Genomic DNA, 17550 nt, shown 5'->3' with positions numbered 1-17550 from the left:
ACTGGGTGCAGCAGACCAAACGCCATCAGCTGATTTAGCTCCCAGCCAGTATTTCTCGAAGCAAAAGTCTTTGTTACAAATGTACAAAAAAACTGATATAGACATATTATAGACATATTTCCCCTACACTCCACAGGATGTCACAGACGTAGACGTAGACATGGACAACGATACTGCAAGTCGGAACCACGTGAGGCCGCTGCAAACGTTGGTTGTGCCACCATCACACCAGTTCATGGAGAGAGAGAATACCACCAACAAGGACCCCTTAATTTCTCTTCTTGTCTCTTTCTCTTCTTCACAAAACAACTCTTCTGTTAGCTTCCTCAGTGCAGTTTCTCCTTTGGAATGTAGGTAACAGTAGCAGGTAGCAGTTGACAGCTAGCGAGCTGTTTTGATTTAAACATATATCTAAAGATGATATTTCCTCTACTGTTAATTAATTTTGTTACCTCTTCTGTAGAGTATCTTCTGAAGATTATTTGAAGGTTATTTTGCAAAATGTCCCACTTTGTAGGTCCAAGTTTGAGATGTATTCAGGAGCCCATCTCTGGTGCAGCCACTCTCTGAGCTGTGAGAGCAGGGAGGAGGAGATTAAGGGAGGAGCAAAACTGTCACTGAAGTACAGAAAGACACAAACTTTCACTGTGGTGTTTCATACTAAACAACACAGACAGTTTCTTCTTATCTTCAAGATGGTGTCAATGCAATTAAGTCTGTTTTCAACTTTGTTTCTGATCACACTAACAGGTAGGTGACACACTTAATATTTACTTCTATTGATGTTTGATTGAAAACTGAGTACAAAGTTGTATGTATTCATGTTATGAGTCTTTGACAACATGTTATAACAGAGTTATCTCTTCCTTTAGGTGTCAGCTGTCAAGAACTCACTCCAGTCAACAATGAAGAGAACAGTTTAGAAGGCAGCACTGTTACTCTGTCCTACAACTACTCCAAACAAGCTGATAACTTTGATCATTTCTTCTGGTATCGACAATATCCAGGAAAACCACCAGAGTTCCTCATGTACATCTCAGGCAGTAACATCACAAGACCAGCAGACTCTCTGAAGTCAGACAAAAGATTCTTTACTGATCTGTTTGAAGAAAAGCGTGGAGTCAAACTGCAGATCTCCTCTGCTGCAGTGTCTGACTCTGCTGTGTACTACTGTGCTCTGCAGCCCACAGTGACAGGAAACACCAAAACTCTGTACAAAAACCTTTGGAGCAAAGACAACAGAATACTCCACAACATCCACTAGAGGGAGTCACACACTGTTAAACTTCAGTGGTTTCTTATCAAACAGTCTAGATTCTTTTCCCTCATGAGACACAGTTGTGATGAAGAGTTTTACAAATGAATGTCATTTGACATATGAGTCTCCTCCTACTGACTGCACAGGTGGCTGCATGGCAGAGAGCTGTTTGATTCCAGCTGTGAACATCAGACCAAACACAACTCACAAAACCACTCAACACTTATTCAAACTCAACATTCACTTACAGCATTTCACTTGTGTAACCATGGAAACACTGGCTGTCATTTTACTGTTTTCAGCTCTTGTAGGTACGTATGTTTTTGTCATTGTGTGATATTTTCCAAATGATGGATATTTGACTCTGGAACAGAACTTTAATACAACATGTTTCCTTCACTAGGTAACACCTTGGAAGATGATTTCTATAGAAATCAGTCAAATGAACAGTTGATCAGTTTGTGTCCACAGAGTAACACTGTACAGTTGACATTTTCCACTGTCTTCTCCTCTCAGCCTCATGAACAATGTTAGTCTAATGGCTTCATTTTCTCTACTTTTTCCAGGACTAATAGCTGGAGACACAATCTCTCCTGTAAAAGATGAAGTCAGTGGAAGAGAAGGAGAATCTGTCACACTCACATGTACCTATGATACAACCGAGACTGGTGTTTACCTTTACTGGTACAGACATAATTCTGATCTTCAGGCACCTCAATTTATACTATTGAAAGGAGCAAGATCAGAGGATGGTTATGAATATATTCCTGATAAACGATATAAATCCCAAACATCAGCTACATCAACTGAGCTGACCATACAGAGTCTAACCCTGGCAGACACAGCTCTCTACTACTGTGCTCTAGACACACAGTGATAGAAAGTGTAGAAGAGGCTGTACAAAAACCTGAACACAGATATCTGACTACTCTTCAAAGAGGAGGGAAGTGGTATTCAAACCACAGCTTCATATCAGATGGATTCTGCTAATTCCTGTTTTATCAGAGTCACTGTGGTTACAGCTGCTAATGAAACACTGTGGGAGGATTCACATGAGCAGCAAATCCACATCAATGACAAACCAGCTGGATGATGCTTCAAACACAAGACACCATCAAACATAAAGTGACATAAAACTGTGTGTTGAACAAAAACCTGAAGTTACTCGTCGGGTTAAAAAGTGAATGTAATGAAAATATGAGAATGTTTGTTTCATACTGTCAGTTTTTATCATGAGCTGTTTAGGTTCTGCTGTAAAATCATAATGACATTAAAATCAATCTTTAAAATGTTCAATATTATATTTCAGTATCATATTAGCTATGAGCTAATCAGTATGATGTGATATGAGCACATTGAACACATTATTAGTCAGAGCTGTGAGAGCAGGGAGGAGGAGATTAAGGGAGGAGCAAAACTGTCACTGAAGTACAAAAACCTTTTTTAGTGTCAAAATTAAAAATATTCACCTGCAACTGACCTATTCAAGAAATATAACATGCAGTTCACTTTATCCACCAGTCTGTGCTCCCCATCTTCTACACTCTCTAGTTTTAAACTACCAACTGTTGCTGAAATATCTGGCCTCATTCGAAAATCCAAATCTTCTGCCTGCAAACTAGATCTTCCTCCTACTCACTTGGTAAGAGCCTGTCTACCCCACCTGTCCTCTCTAATAACCGACATCGTACATTCCTCCCTTATTTCTGGTCTTGTTCCTTCATCTGTCAACACAATTTGAATAATTTCCAATCAATATCAAATTTACCATTTCTCTCTTAAATACTCAAAAGAACAGTTGCAGCTCAGATTCAGGCTCACTTGTCAGACAATAACCTGTATGAACATTTTCAGTCTGGTTTCCGTCCCTCCCACAGTACAGAGACAGACTTGGTCAGAATCACCAATGACCTGTTGATAGCAGCAGTCTCTGGCCTCTCAACCATACTTGTCCTCCTGGATTTGAGTGCAGCCTTTGACACCATGTCACATACCATCCTCCTTGACAGATTAGCTTCCACTGGAATCACTGGTATCCCACTTTCCTGGTTTCATTCATATCTCTCTGGTCGCACTCATTTTGTCCAACTTAAAAATCTAAAATCCCAGTCCTTCCCTGTTATTAGCGGTGTTCCTCAGGGCTCTGTCTTGGGCCTCCTTCGTTTTATCATTTATCTCTCACCACTTGGCCATATTCTCAGAAAATTTGGAATACAGTTCCGCTGCTATGCGGATGACACCCAGCTCTACCTGTCTACCAAACCTACTTCCACTCTTGCATCCTCTTCCTCTTCCGCTTGCCTGCATGGAAATCAAATCCTGGCTTTCACATAATTTCCTCCAACTTAACAGTGATAAAACAGAGATTGTCCTCGTGGGTACAAAATCTACTTTATCCAAACTCACCAGTTTTTCGCTGACTATTGATTATTCCACAGTCACCCCTTCCCCCCAGGTTAAGAGTCTGGGCATCATCTTTGACAGCACATTATCCTTTGAGCCACACATCAATAATATCACCCTGTCTGCTGACTTCCACTTACACAATATCTCTCATCTCTGTCTGTCTCTTACATCCAACAGTACCGCCATTCTCACTCATGCTCTGATTACATCCTGTATTGATTACTTCAACTCTATCCTTTCTGGTCTTCCTCACAAGTTCCTCCATAAACCTCAACTGGTTCAAGATTCTGTCACCTGTATCATTACCAGAACCTCTTCCAAAGAACATTTCACCTCTGTTCTCCAGCAACTACACTGGCTTCCTGTTAAACACCATATTGACTTTAAGATTCTACTTCTCACCTTCAAGGCCCTTCATAAGTTATCACCTCTGTATCTCTCTGACCTCCTTCACACCTTCACACCCTCCTGTACTCTCAGATCATCCTCTGCCATTCTCCTCACTACACGTCCTGCCTGCTTGACAACCATGGGGTCCAGAGTCTTCAGCTGTGCTGCCCCTCACCTCTGGACCTCTGTCTCCCAGACATACGCAACACTGATTCTCTCCCAACCTTAAAATCCCGTCTCAAAACGCACCTTTTCAAAGTGGCTTATTCCCTCTGATTGCTTTATTCAAATCAACTTTGCATTGATGATGATTTTATACTTCTATTTACTATTTTAACCCTATTTTATATGATGCTGCTTTGTTGGATTTATTGATGTTGTTTTCACTGCTGTGTGTTTCATTTTAGTTTGTGTTTGTAAGGTTTTTTTGTGGCAGTGACAGGAAACACCAAAACTCTGTACAAAAACCTTTGGAGCAAAGACAACAGAATACTCCACAACATCCACTAGAGGGAGTCACACACTGTTAAACTTCAGTGGTCTAAGTGTTTGTTTTATAAAACTGAAACTCTGATGTTAATGAGCTGCACATGAATATCAGAGATATGATGCAGCAACAAACAACCAGACAGTTATACATATATAATAACAGTATAATTAACACAAAGTAGTTTATTTGTGTTGACTGTTCAACTCAGTGATTTTTGAGATGTAAAAAAATAACTTTCTGATATCAGTTAAACTCAAAGAGGAACAACAAGATCCTCCAGTGTGGACAAAAGTGACAACAGAACATCTCAGATACAGTTTGGATCATTTCTCAAAGGCACTTTTGTTATTAACACACAAAAAATGTGATTGTTGGAGTTGAACCTCACTGATCACAGAATGTCAAAAGCTGGTTTCAGAGCCCCGTCCACTGAAGTTCAAGTTTGTTATGAAACAGTCTGGATTTGTTCAAATGATAAAATTCTCAGGAAAAGTGCAGAAATTAAGATGAAAGAATGATGGAGAGTGATAAACTTACTACTTAAATACCCTTTAATAATTCAAATTCAAAAGTCAGACATCAAATTTAAGAGTTGAACAAAGATAAGAGTCCCCTCTGCCAGCTGGTCCTGAAGCTCTGCCCTCACACACCAGGGCTTCAGGACAGACACCAAACAATCTGGCCCAACTCAATCATCTCAAAACAACAAGAAGATGATATCAAATATTGGAACCAAACCACCGAATCACAAAGTAAATTAGAATTGTATTTGACCCTAAAGAGAGAGTACATGGCGGCAGAGTACCTGACCACCGTGACTGATAGAAAACTAAGGAAAACACTGACAGACTGAGTGGACACAGCCGGGCCATAGAAACAGGTCGTCACAGGCAGAACAGGCTCCCCAGGGAGGCCAGGCTGTGTTCACTTTGTCATAAAAGAGAGGTTGAGACAGCATCTCACTTCCTGTTATACTGTGAGAAATATAGAGATTTAAGAGAGAAAAAATAAATCACATATATCCTGAGTTGATCCATCTCCCCGACCCTCAGAACCTGCCTCTATGTGGGGAGAGAAGTCAGTGTGCAGTAATAGCTGCAAAATATGTTAAATATTGTCATACTTTAAGAGAAACAAGCTCTGTACTACATGTTTCTGTGTGATTACATCTGTAAAAAAAAAGCCTTTTATTATATTGTATTTGATATGATTGTTGATATTTGCATATTGTATATTTATCGCTAATCATCTGTCAATGTTAATAATTTTCTGTAGTGTTTTGGTAATATAGGTTTGTGATCTGTCATGTCAATAAAGCTTATTTGAATATGAATTTGATATGTAGTTGTATGGTGCAACACTGATGACAATAAGGTTTTGGGATGTTAACTTTGTATGTGAGCTATTGTTGACATAAGTGAGAGTATCACACAGTAACTCTTCAGACAACTAATCTAACAACAGAGAGGAAACCACCAAGGATGTCCTTTCTCTCCACTGCTGTTTTATCCTTAAAGCTCAAACTGCTTCACACAACCTGACAGTTTGGTCCAGAGGATAAAAAACAAGACACAGGATCAATAATTATTTTCATTGATTATCTAAAAGCAACAGATTTAGGTTGAAGCTGATATTTAACTGCGTAAATTCCAGCAGGTACAATGACATTCACCAAAGTAGAGAAGTTGTCCTGTAACACTCATTGAGACATTGTGTGTATTTGAAGTAAACTAACACTCAAGACTTTATATAATGTCAGAATTCAGAAGCTCAGTTTCTTTAAGTTTCCTCAGAGACACTTTGCTTTTCATCTCTCCCTGATCTCACTTTGGTTGGTTTGGAACAAGAATCATCAAAAATCATCAACTGTTATGTAATTTCATCTCAACACTTCCATAATCAGTAGAGCAAATCATTTCTACATGAGACTTTTTTATAGTTTGTATGTTGGTTTCATATGTTTGACTCAATGATGATGAAGAAACAAACACTATTTATATCCAACATGAGTGAAACATGATTTATATGATGGTGACTGCAGCATCAGAGTTTCCAGAGTTGAAGGTAGAGGAAGAGTAACTGAGAGAAGGGAAAATACAGATCTAAGAGGAGACGGAGAGATTCAGGGAGGAGCTAAGCTGTTACTGAACTATAGAAGAGAGACGAACTTCCATATTCAGCAGAGTTCAATACACAAACCACTAACATTACCTTCATTCAACATGCTGGCATTGCAGTATTATGTATTTTCTTTACTGTTTCTAGTCATTCTGACAGGTATGAAAGTTTCTGCTTGAAAAAAATTCAATTCCACTTTTGTCTGAATGTGATTCCTTGATCGTGACTTTAACATGTTATAACAGAGTTATCTCTTCCTTTAGGTGTCAGCTGTCAAGAACTCACTCCAGTCAACAATGAAGAGAACAGTTTAGAAGGCAGCACTGTTACTCTGTCCTACACATACTACAAACAACCAACTGGTAGTGATGAGTTTTACTGGTATCGACAATATCCAGGAAAACGACCAGAGTTCCTTATTTCCCATTTCGGTTCAGGGGATCCAATATCAGCTGCAGTACCTAGACTGTCTTTTAAAGTGAGTGCAGATAAAACCCAAATGGATCTGCAGATCTCCTCTGCTGCAGTGACAGACTCTGCTCTGTACTACTGTGCTGTGAGGCCCACAGTGACAGCAAACCCACAGTCTCTGTACAAAAACACAAGCTGACACACTGACAAGCTGCTGGAAGCCTTTTTTCCACACTGTTGTACTGAACTTTTTACCTCCACTAGAGGGCCACATTATCAAGTAGGCGGTGCACTACTTCTGCACTGTGTTCAACCATTCTGTCAATAATAACTGCTGCTGTGAAGAGAACAATTCTCAGACTGAATGTTGAACATCAGATAGTCTCTCCTGTTGATTTAAACCTTGTTGTATAGATGGAACATTGGCTGTGGATTATTCTCGCTGCTCTTTTCTTTGGTAAGATAGAAAACAGAATGTGTTTCTTTTGTCAACAGTTTTCTACACATAACTGAGCTATTAGTGCTTTTAATGTCCATGTTTACACAGAAAATGACAATATATGATTTCTGCTGCCATTTTTATAGAAAACAATATGTGTTTTTTACTGACAGACAGCAGTCAGTAAAAAAACAGACTATTCTAGATGTGTCAGTGTCTGCTAGGTAACTCTTTAAAGCTGCTGATTGTTCTACTTTAATCAATCATCTTTATTGATTCATCTCTTCCTCTGCATGTTCTGTTCTTCCCCAGAGTGTAAAGGACAAGACAGCGTGACCCAGCCAACAGGAGATGTCATTACTGCTGAAGGAGACACAGTTACCCTTGGCTGTCAATATAAGAGCAGTGCATCAAATCCATATCTGTTCTGGTACAAACAAGAAGTAAATGATTCCCCAAAGTTTATACTGCGACGTAATAATTATGGAGCTGAACATAATGCTGCTGAGTTTGAGAAGAATAGATTTGATGCTACATTGAACAAAACATCAGTTCCTCTGAAGATCCAGAAGCTGCAGCTGTCTGACTCTGCTGTGTACTACTGTGCTCTGCAGCCCACAGTGACAGGAAACACCAAAACTCTGTACAAAAACCTTTGGAGCAAAGACAACAGAATACTCCACAACATCCACTAGAGGGAGTCACACACTGTTAAACTTCAGTGGTTTCTTATCAAACAGTCTAGAGTTATTGTGGTGTACTACAGGGTTCAACCTGAGGTCCTCTCATTTTCATTTTACACATTTGCTTTGGGTTAAGATTTGTTGTCTAAAACAACAATTTCAGTCGTTTTAGTGATAAAACTTGATGGTATATTACATTAAAATACAGTAATTATGGCAGCTGGTGTGTTACATGTTAAGTGCTGCTGTTTCAGACTTTCCTACAGTTCAGTGATTCTAGAACTGAGATCCTTCAACTTGTGAAAATTCTGTCAACAAGTTGAAATCAAACCTTGTTCAGCTGTCCATTAATGTGAAGCATATTTCTCATAGTCTGTGTATAATATCTGATGCTGAGCTTTCCTTTCATTATCAGCTGACTTCAGTTGTACAAGGATGTAACAATTTTGTCTCTACTGTAGGAGCATAACATCAGGTCCTTTGTGTTTTTGTAAACCCTGAAAAGGTGATCCATCCTTTAAATAATCACAGCTACATGTCTGGAACTTGTGAAGCAGATAATCTGATTTTAACTTTGTGTTTAACATCAAGTTATCTCTTCCTTTAGGTGTCAGCTGTGAAGAACTCACTCCACTAGAGGGAGTCACACACTGTTAAACTTCAGTGGTTTGTTACCAAACAGTCGAGATTCTTTTCACTGGTGAGAAAAATGAAAGAACAATGAAGGCAGAAAGATAGAAGAATGATGTAGACTGTCCTGATAGCTATGAAGTATGGTTCACATCAATGAGAGAGTATCACACAGTAACTCTTCTGACAACAACACTAACAGCTGAGAGGCTCCCACCAAGGGTCCACTTTCTCCTCACTGCTATTTTATCCTAAATACTCAATCAATATACAACACAGTCATTAACTCCATGTGGTAAAACTGTCAGCTGTCAATCAGTGTAATGCTATTAGCTATGAGCTAATCAGTATAATGTGATATAAAGCACATTGAACACATTATTAGTCAGAGCTGTGAGAGCAGGGAGGAGGAGATTAAGGGAGGAGCAAAACTGTCACTGAAGTACAGAAAGACACAAACTTTCACTGTGGTGTTTCATACTGAACAACACAGACAGTTTCTTCTTATCTTCAAGATGGTGTCAATGCAATTAAGTCTGTTTTCAACTTTGTTTCTGATCACACTAACAGGTTGGTGACACACTTCATATTTACTTCTATTGATGTTTGATTGAAAACTGAGCATGAAGTTATTTGTATTCATGTTATGAGTCTTTGACAACATGTTATAACAGAGTTATCTCTTCCTTTAGGTGTCAGATGTCAAGAACTCACTCCAGTCAACAATGAAGAGAACAGTTTAGAAGGCAGCACTGGTACTCTGTCCTACAAATACTCCAAAGAAGCTGGTTTTAATGATTATTTCTTCTGGTATCGACAATATCCAGGAAAACCTCCAGAGTTCCTCATGTACATCTCAGGGCTAAATCAAACGAGACCAGCAGATTCTCTGAAGTCAGAAACAAGATTCTTTACTGACCTGTTTGAAGACAAGCGTGGAGTCAAACTGCAGATCTCCTCTGCTGCAGTGTCTGACTCTGCTGTGTACTACTGTGCTCTGCAGCCCACAGTGACAGGAAACACCAAAACTCTGTACAAAAACCTTTGGAGCAAAGACAACAGAATACTCCACAACATCCACTAGAGGGAGTCACACACTGTTAAACTTCAGCGGTTTCTTATCAAACAGTCTAGATTCTTTTCCCTCATGAGACACAGTTGTGATGAAGAGTTTTACAAATGAATGTCATTTGACATATGAGTCTCCTCCTACTGACTGCAGAGGTGGCTGCATGGCAGAGAGCTGTTTGATTCCAGCTGTGAACATCAGCCCAAACACAACTCACAAAACCACTCAACACTTATTCAAACTCAACATTCACTTACAGCATTTCACTTATGTAACCATGGAAACACTGGCTGTCATTTTACTGTTTTCAGCTCTTGTAGGTACGTATGTTTTTATCATTGTGTGATATTTTCCAAATGATGGATATTTGACTCTGGAACAGAACTTTAATACAACATGTTTCCTTCACTAGGTAACACCTTGGAAGATGATTTCTATATAAATCAGTCAAATGAACAGTTGATCAGTTTGTGTCCACAGAGTAACACTGTACAGTTGACATTTTCCACTGTCTTCTCCTCTCAGCCTCATGAACAATGTTAGTCTAATGGCTTCATTTTCTCTACTTTTTCCAGGACTAATAGCTGGAGACACAATCTCTCCTGAACAAGATGAAGTCAGTGGAAGAGAAGGAGAATCTGTCACACTCACATGTACATATGAGACAAGTTATTCTGTTTACCTTTACTGGTACAGACATTCTGACCTTCAGGCACCTCAGTTTATACAACGTAAATACCAAACATCAGCTACATCAACTGAGCTGACCATACAGAGTCTAACCCTGGCAGACACAGCTCTCTACTACTGTGCTGTAGACACACAGTGATAGAAAGTGTAGAAGAGGCTGTACAAAAACCTGAACACAGATATCTGACTACTCTTCAAAGAGGAGGGAAGTGGTATTCAAACCACAGCTTCATATCAGATGGATTCTGCTAATTCCTGTTTTATCAGAGTCACTGTGGTTACAGCTGCTAATGAAACACTGTGGGAGGATTCACATGAGCAGCAAATCCACATCAATGACAAACCAGCTGGATGATGCTTCAAACACAAGACACCATCAAACATAAAGTGACATAAAACTGTGTGTTGAACAAAAACCTGAAGTTCAGGTATTTATAAATGGACACTGACTGACTGACTTCATCCTCTTTGTTCCCTGTTGGCCATCAGGTCACAATCAGCTCCTTCCATTGTTCACTATCCTTGACAACATGTTGAGCTTCACCCCAAATACACACTGAAGCATTAAAACTCTGAAATCACTGCTCGTTTATATCTTCACACATGAAAAACTCAACAGAATCACTTTAACAGCTGAAGCTTTAGAATCAGCTGATTCATAAAAACTGAAGCTTCCACAACAACTCCACCATCTTTACATCTGACCTCTGACAGCTGCAGAGCACCAAAAGACACAAAATTATCAAATTTATATTCAAGAGGAAATAAATTCTAAAAAGAAAACAAAAAATCAGTTTTTCAAATATTCATTCTCAGTTTATAATAGAAATATTAAAGGAGCAGCAGCAGGTTCACAAAAATGAACCTTTTATATGTTCAGGAAGAAAGTGAGTCTGCAGCAGATGTAAAACATTCATTTATTCAAAGACAAATAAAGAGGCAGCAGCAGGTTTTAAAAGAGTCAGAGTATTTTACCAACTAGTATTTTTTAAAACAAAGTACAACGTTTCCCTATCCAAGTTGTTTTAGTGCCCTAACCTAATCAAACCTTAACCATCGTGTGGTCACATCATAAAAAGGTTTGATTTTTGAAACAACAATTTTGTCCAGATAGTGACTTTAAAAAAATACTTATGTGTCATTCTGGAGGGCATGGACCTACGATGTATTCTGGTGTTTAATCTGGAAGACTTTTTGGAAATCCAACATGGTTTATTTGATATCTGATCAGGTTATTAATATTACATGTGTGTATTTATAAGTTTTGGGCAGTAAGACTGAGCATTCAGCAGCCATACCAACATGTAACCTGTTTCTGCTGAATGACTGAAGCTAAGCAGGTGTGGGTTTGGTTAGTACTTTGATGGGAGACCTCCTGGAAAAGCTAAGTTGCTGCTGGAAGTGGTTTTGGTGGGCCAGTAGGGGCCAGTCTTCCCTCTGGTTCTAATAAATCCTGCTACCCCAGTGCAGTAACGGGACACTGTGCTGTAGGAGACGCCGTCCTTCAGATGAGACGTTAAACTGAAGTCCTGACTCACTGTGGTCGTTAAAGCTCCCATGTGACCCCAGTTTCCTGGTAAAATTCCCAACCTGACTCTCTCCATCTGGCCACCTGATCATCCCCCAGTGTAACTGGCTCAATGATTCCCTTCCTCTCCACTTCAAGATGATGTGTGGTGAGCGTTCTGGTGAAAATGGCTGCTGTGCATCACCCAGGTGGGTGCTACATATTTGTGGTTGTTGAGGTGAGTTTCATGTTTCATGTTATAGGAATGTGATGACTGTTTTTCACTACTTTGAAGTGTAAGAGATTACAACTTTACTCTCACTAATTACATTACACTCACTAAGCTCAGTAACACTCTGTTACTTTGACTCTTTGGGTGTTCAACTTGTTTGTGTCTCACCTGCAGTTAGATGTAGAATAGATATCAGTTTTGTCTGTGTGTTCAGTGGAAGGACTGGTTCACAGTGTGTTACCATGGTGCAGGATATGCACGTTAGTTAAAATACTCTACATACAGTTCAATAGTCAGAATATATATTTATTATATAAATGTACTATTTTTATATTAAAATGTAGTTCATATGTATACCAAGATTTATGTAAACATGAATATTAATTAAAGTGTTCCACAATGTCTCATGTGAGATTCCTAGTTTCCTTCGTGCATGATGAGTTTTGAGTCTCTAATTATTCAGCAGTTTAATACATTTAGTCTGGAGAACGATGACATAGTAACGGGTTTATCTTTGTGGGCTTCAAACAAACAAATAAACAGATACATACATATACAGAGAGACAGATGTAGAGGTCTTGTCTTGGTGCTTATAACATTGGCATGAGAGGAGGAATAGGTGGAGGGAGGGGCGACTCACAGAAGAAGAGAACAGAAGAAGACTCCCGTTGTCAGAGGCAGTCGATACCTGAACCACTAAACACAGATACTGTCTGTCAGATGTTGTCACTGCATTGTTGTGATATTTTGTTGTTTTTTGTGACTGTACTAAAAGGGAGGTGAAACAATACAGGAATAATAAATGTCTTTAACAATGTGAGAAACTTGTGGAGCAGATAATCTGATTTTAACTTTGTGTTTAACATCAAGTTATCTCTTCCTTTAGGTGTCAGCTGTGAAGAACTCACTCCACTAGAGGGAGTCACACACTGTTAAACTTCAGTGGTTTGTTACCAAACAGTCTAGATTCTTTTCCCTCATGAGACACAGTTGTGATGAAGAGTTTTACAAATGAATGTCATTTGACATATGAGTCTCCTCCTACTGACTGCAGAGGTGGCTGCATGGCAGAGAGCTGTTTGATTCCAGCTGTGAACATCAGACCAAACACAACTCACAAAACCACTCAACACTTATTCAAACTCAACATTGACTTACAGCATTTCACTTGTGTAACCATGGAAACACTGGCTGTCATTTTACTGTTTTCAGCTCTTGTAGGTACGTATGTTTTTGTCATTGTGTGATATTTTCCAAATGATGGATATTTGACTCTGGAACAGAACTTTAATACAACATGTTTCCTTCACTAGGTAACACCTTGGAAGATGATATTACTGCCAGCAGTGCTGAAGTGTTTTCATCAGAGGGCAGTAGTGTTACTCTGTCCTGTAACTATTCAGTTAAAGCTAATAATCTCCAGTGGTATCGACAAGATCCTGGATCAGCTCCTCAGTTCCTTCTCCTGATCATTGAATCAACATCTACTGTTGTGAATGCAACACCACCACACCTTCGACTGACTGTTAAACTGAATAATGAGAGAAATCGAGTTGATCTGCAGATCTCCTCTGCTGCAGTGTCTGACTCTGCTGTGTACTACTGTGCTCTGCAGCCCACAGTGACAGGAAACACCAAAACTCTGTACAAAAACCTTTGGAGCAAAGACAACAGAATACTCCACAACATCCACTAGAGGGAGTCACACACTGTTAAACTTTAAGGATATAAAACAACAAATGTTTGAGAAACATCCACTAAAGGTGTCCTCTCTCTCTCTCTCTCTCTCTCTCTCTCTCTCTCTCTCTCTCTCTCTCTATCTCTCTCTCAAATTCAAATTCAAAATAGCTTTATTGGCATGAATAAAAGAAAAACATGTTGTTGCCAAAGCAGTTTACAGAGGATTCATATATTACATATTTCATATAGACATTAAATATACAGGTGTCACATGCAGGTTCTATATCACACTGATGCAGTCCATTCTTTGATTGCAATACAACACAGTTTTATAGAATTTGATGCAGTTACTTAGTATCTTATAAATATAGATTTTCCAGTGATTGTGAGTCCCTCAGGCTGTGGCAGGCAGATACATATTTAGCTGCTAGAGGAGCTGCTGTCTCTTCACCAGGAGAACGGCCAGTTTCTCCTCTGGAGTTAACATCTGGAGGTTTGGTGTTTTCTTGGCTATTTCCTGGTAGTGGAAGTCTCTTACTGAAGAGAACTTCTCACAGTGGAGGAGGAAGTGCATCTCTGTCTCTACCTCCCCTGTCGAGCAGTGAGCACATGCACGCTCCTCTCTGGGCGCCATGTCTGTCTGTAACTTCCTGTTTCTACTGCCAGCTGGTCACTGAGCCTGTGATTGGTCAGGATCCGTCTCTGCTTGGTATCTCTGACAGACTGGAGATACTCAGCCAGTTTATATTCTCTGTTTAGAGCCAAATAACAATTTAGTCTACTTTGGCTTTTTGTTTCATTGCTCCAATGTTCTAAATATTGATCTTTTGATTGATTCATAATTAGTTTTATTCTGTTGTGTTGTTTTGAATCAGTGCTGATGGAACCTGGTTGGTTAGTTTCATCATCAGCTGACTGAGGGGGCTGTTTTCAGGGTTCAGCTCTTGGGTTTTTTAGTGATTTGAAAGGAAGTGTGTCTTTTGGGCTTGAATTTAGATGTTTCCAAAATGTTATTGCCAGTTTTTGTTTATTTAATAGTCTCTCTCTCTCTCTCTCTCTCTCTCTCTCTCTCTCTCTCTCTCTGCTGTTTATCCTTCAAACTGAAACTGGTTCACACAACCTGAAGGTTTGGTCCAGAAATTTTAATTTTTAATTTTAATATAATGAAACTAAAGTTTTGCACTCTTGCTAACGGGTGATTTTTGAAATGATGAAGATGTAAACTATTAGTCTGGTTGTTGAAAATGATACATTGGAGTAAGAGAGAGCGCTTTCAACTTCTTATCTTTAGTACTGAAACCTGTCTGTTGTCATGGTTCAGCAGTGATGCCTCTCTGTTGCCATGGTTACTGAGCTCAAAGAGGGAAGTGAAACACTGAAGAGCAGAAATGTGATCAGTCTCTCTCCCTGCAGTGGGTGGAGTCGCCCCCACCCTGACTTGTTGCCTAAACCCAACTACACACGGGACTCAGGATGCAAACCCGGGTCTCTGCTGCCAGAGTCCTGCATGTTGTACGCCTGCCATCCACTCCATCCTCCTCCTTCTGACTTCACAGCCATATATACCATACCATCATAAGGATGATACAGTTTAATACTAATGTATGTCAATGTTTAGTTGAGTTTTTTTCCTTCTCAAACACACTGCTGGTCGGCTTTTTCATGTGATATCTTTCCATGCAGATAGGTCTGTGAAAATGACTCCCGCTTCCTTTGTTGGGCTGACAAATCTCAGAGCTGTGTGTCTCAAAACCTGCACAAATAAAATATTTGATATTAAGGAAACAGCTTAACCACCTTGATTTTTTTCCCGCCCAAATACCTGACATGTTTCTGTTCCTTAATGATCTTGTTACAACATGTGAGCTGTTGTTACATATGTAATAACCACAGTATATCACCTGTTTTGATGGTTTTGGTTAAAGGTCATCAGCCATACTGAGCCATGGCTCACCAACAGTAGCAGACTGGTATATTCTCTCTTTTCAAAGAGGAAACACTGAGCTCATAATTAATGACAAACATGGGATCATTGTTGAGTTGATGCTAAGAAGCTGTGATGGTAAACTTCACTGATTTCAGAGGAATCTCCTTATAAATAAAACTGTTTGTGTGAGTCCTTTATTTCATTGTTTGAATATAGTTTTAGTTTTGACACACTTAATAAAGTGTGTGTGTGTGTGTGTGTGTGTGTGTGTGTGTGTGTGTGTGTGTGTTCAGTGAACTGTATCAGTCAGTTTCTGTTCAGTCTGACTGAGGGAGGTTTTTGTACGACGCTTTTTCACTGTGTGAACACAACTTGACTGTTGATATAGTGATAACTCTGACAGTAATAAACTGCTGCATCTTCAGCCTGAACTCCACTGATGGTCAGAGTGAAGTCAGAGTTTGATCCACTGCCTGTAAAACGACCTGGAATCCCTGATGCTCGCAGATTAGCAGAGTAAATGAGAAGTTTAGGAGTTTCTCCATCTCTCTGTTGGTACCAGGCTAAACCTTGGTAGCTGCTCCCACTATAAGTCCAAGTATGAACATCCCGACTGGTCCTACAGCTGATGGTTGCGGAGCCTCCCAGAGCAGATGTCACTGCTGCAGGCTGAGTCACTGTATACTGGCCTCTGGACTCTGAGGATACAGAGACAAAAACATAAAGCAGCGTCATGGTTTTGATGGTTTTGTGGGCTTCATTTCAGAGGGACGGATGTTCATAGAGGAGAGGAGTTTGATTCTCTGGACTTTACCTGTGAAGCAGCAGCAGAGGAGAGTCCAGATGAGGACGGAGATCAGAGTCATGTTGTTGATGAGGGGGATTTCTGTGGCTTCTGTTGTGATGAAGGACAGCTGTCAGTCATCCAGTGTTCAACTCTCAGGACTATAAACTCTCCCAGAGCACTGGAGCATGGTGCCGCTGATGCAAAGTGGCTCTCTATGGAAATGCTCTGACTGACTCCAACAGGGACTTGGATTACTCTGATGATGCTGTTTCATCAATGGATCAATCAACTTATCACAGTATTGATTAGGATGTGTCAGTGTTTATTTTTATGTGGTTTGGACTTCATGTGTATTGACGACTTTTTTTTTCAGAATATATTTTGTTACAGTTAAATTTATTACAACACAAATTTAACATTAATTTAAATTAATTTATATGAAATAAAATCACATATTCATAAATTGGCGGCTCTGTGTTGTTGTAAGTTTTCGAGTTATTTCAGTAATTTTACTTCATTTTGGTGAGTTTGTTTGTGTCAAAGTCAGAGAGCCGTGTCTCTCTACACTGAGAGGTTTTTGTACGGCGGCTCAATCAGTTTGTATCACTGTGGTTGACTTTTGGTGGAGGAACCAGACTGGATATTGGAAGTAAGTTTCTGCTAAAATATTAAATACTGTATCATCAGTTAAGTTTATAATTTCTACGTCTGAACATTTGTAGTAGATATAAGTTTCCACTGTGCTGATCTAAAACACTTTAAAGTCTCAGTTTTATTGTTTGTTCCTCTTGTGTTTCCTTAAAGTTGAACTCAAAGCAGCTTTACTGAACTTT

At 39.5% G+C, this 17550-nt stretch overlaps 1 gene segment (V, D, J or C); it reads left to right on the top strand.

Moving 5' to 3' along the window:
- The window catches only part of LOC137194870 (Ig kappa-b4 chain C region-like), a 44216-nt gene that overhangs the window by 25482 nt on the left and 1184 nt on the right, over positions 1 to 17550 (top strand).

Source organism: Thunnus thynnus, chromosome 12 (assembly GCF_963924715.1).
Source record: "Thunnus thynnus chromosome 12, fThuThy2.1, whole genome shotgun sequence".
In the NCBI taxonomy this organism is placed as follows: Eukaryota; Metazoa; Chordata; class Actinopteri; order Scombriformes; family Scombridae; genus Thunnus; species Thunnus thynnus.
The sequence above is the reverse complement of the archived record's forward strand: the minus strand, read 5'-3'. Positions and strand labels throughout refer to the sequence as shown.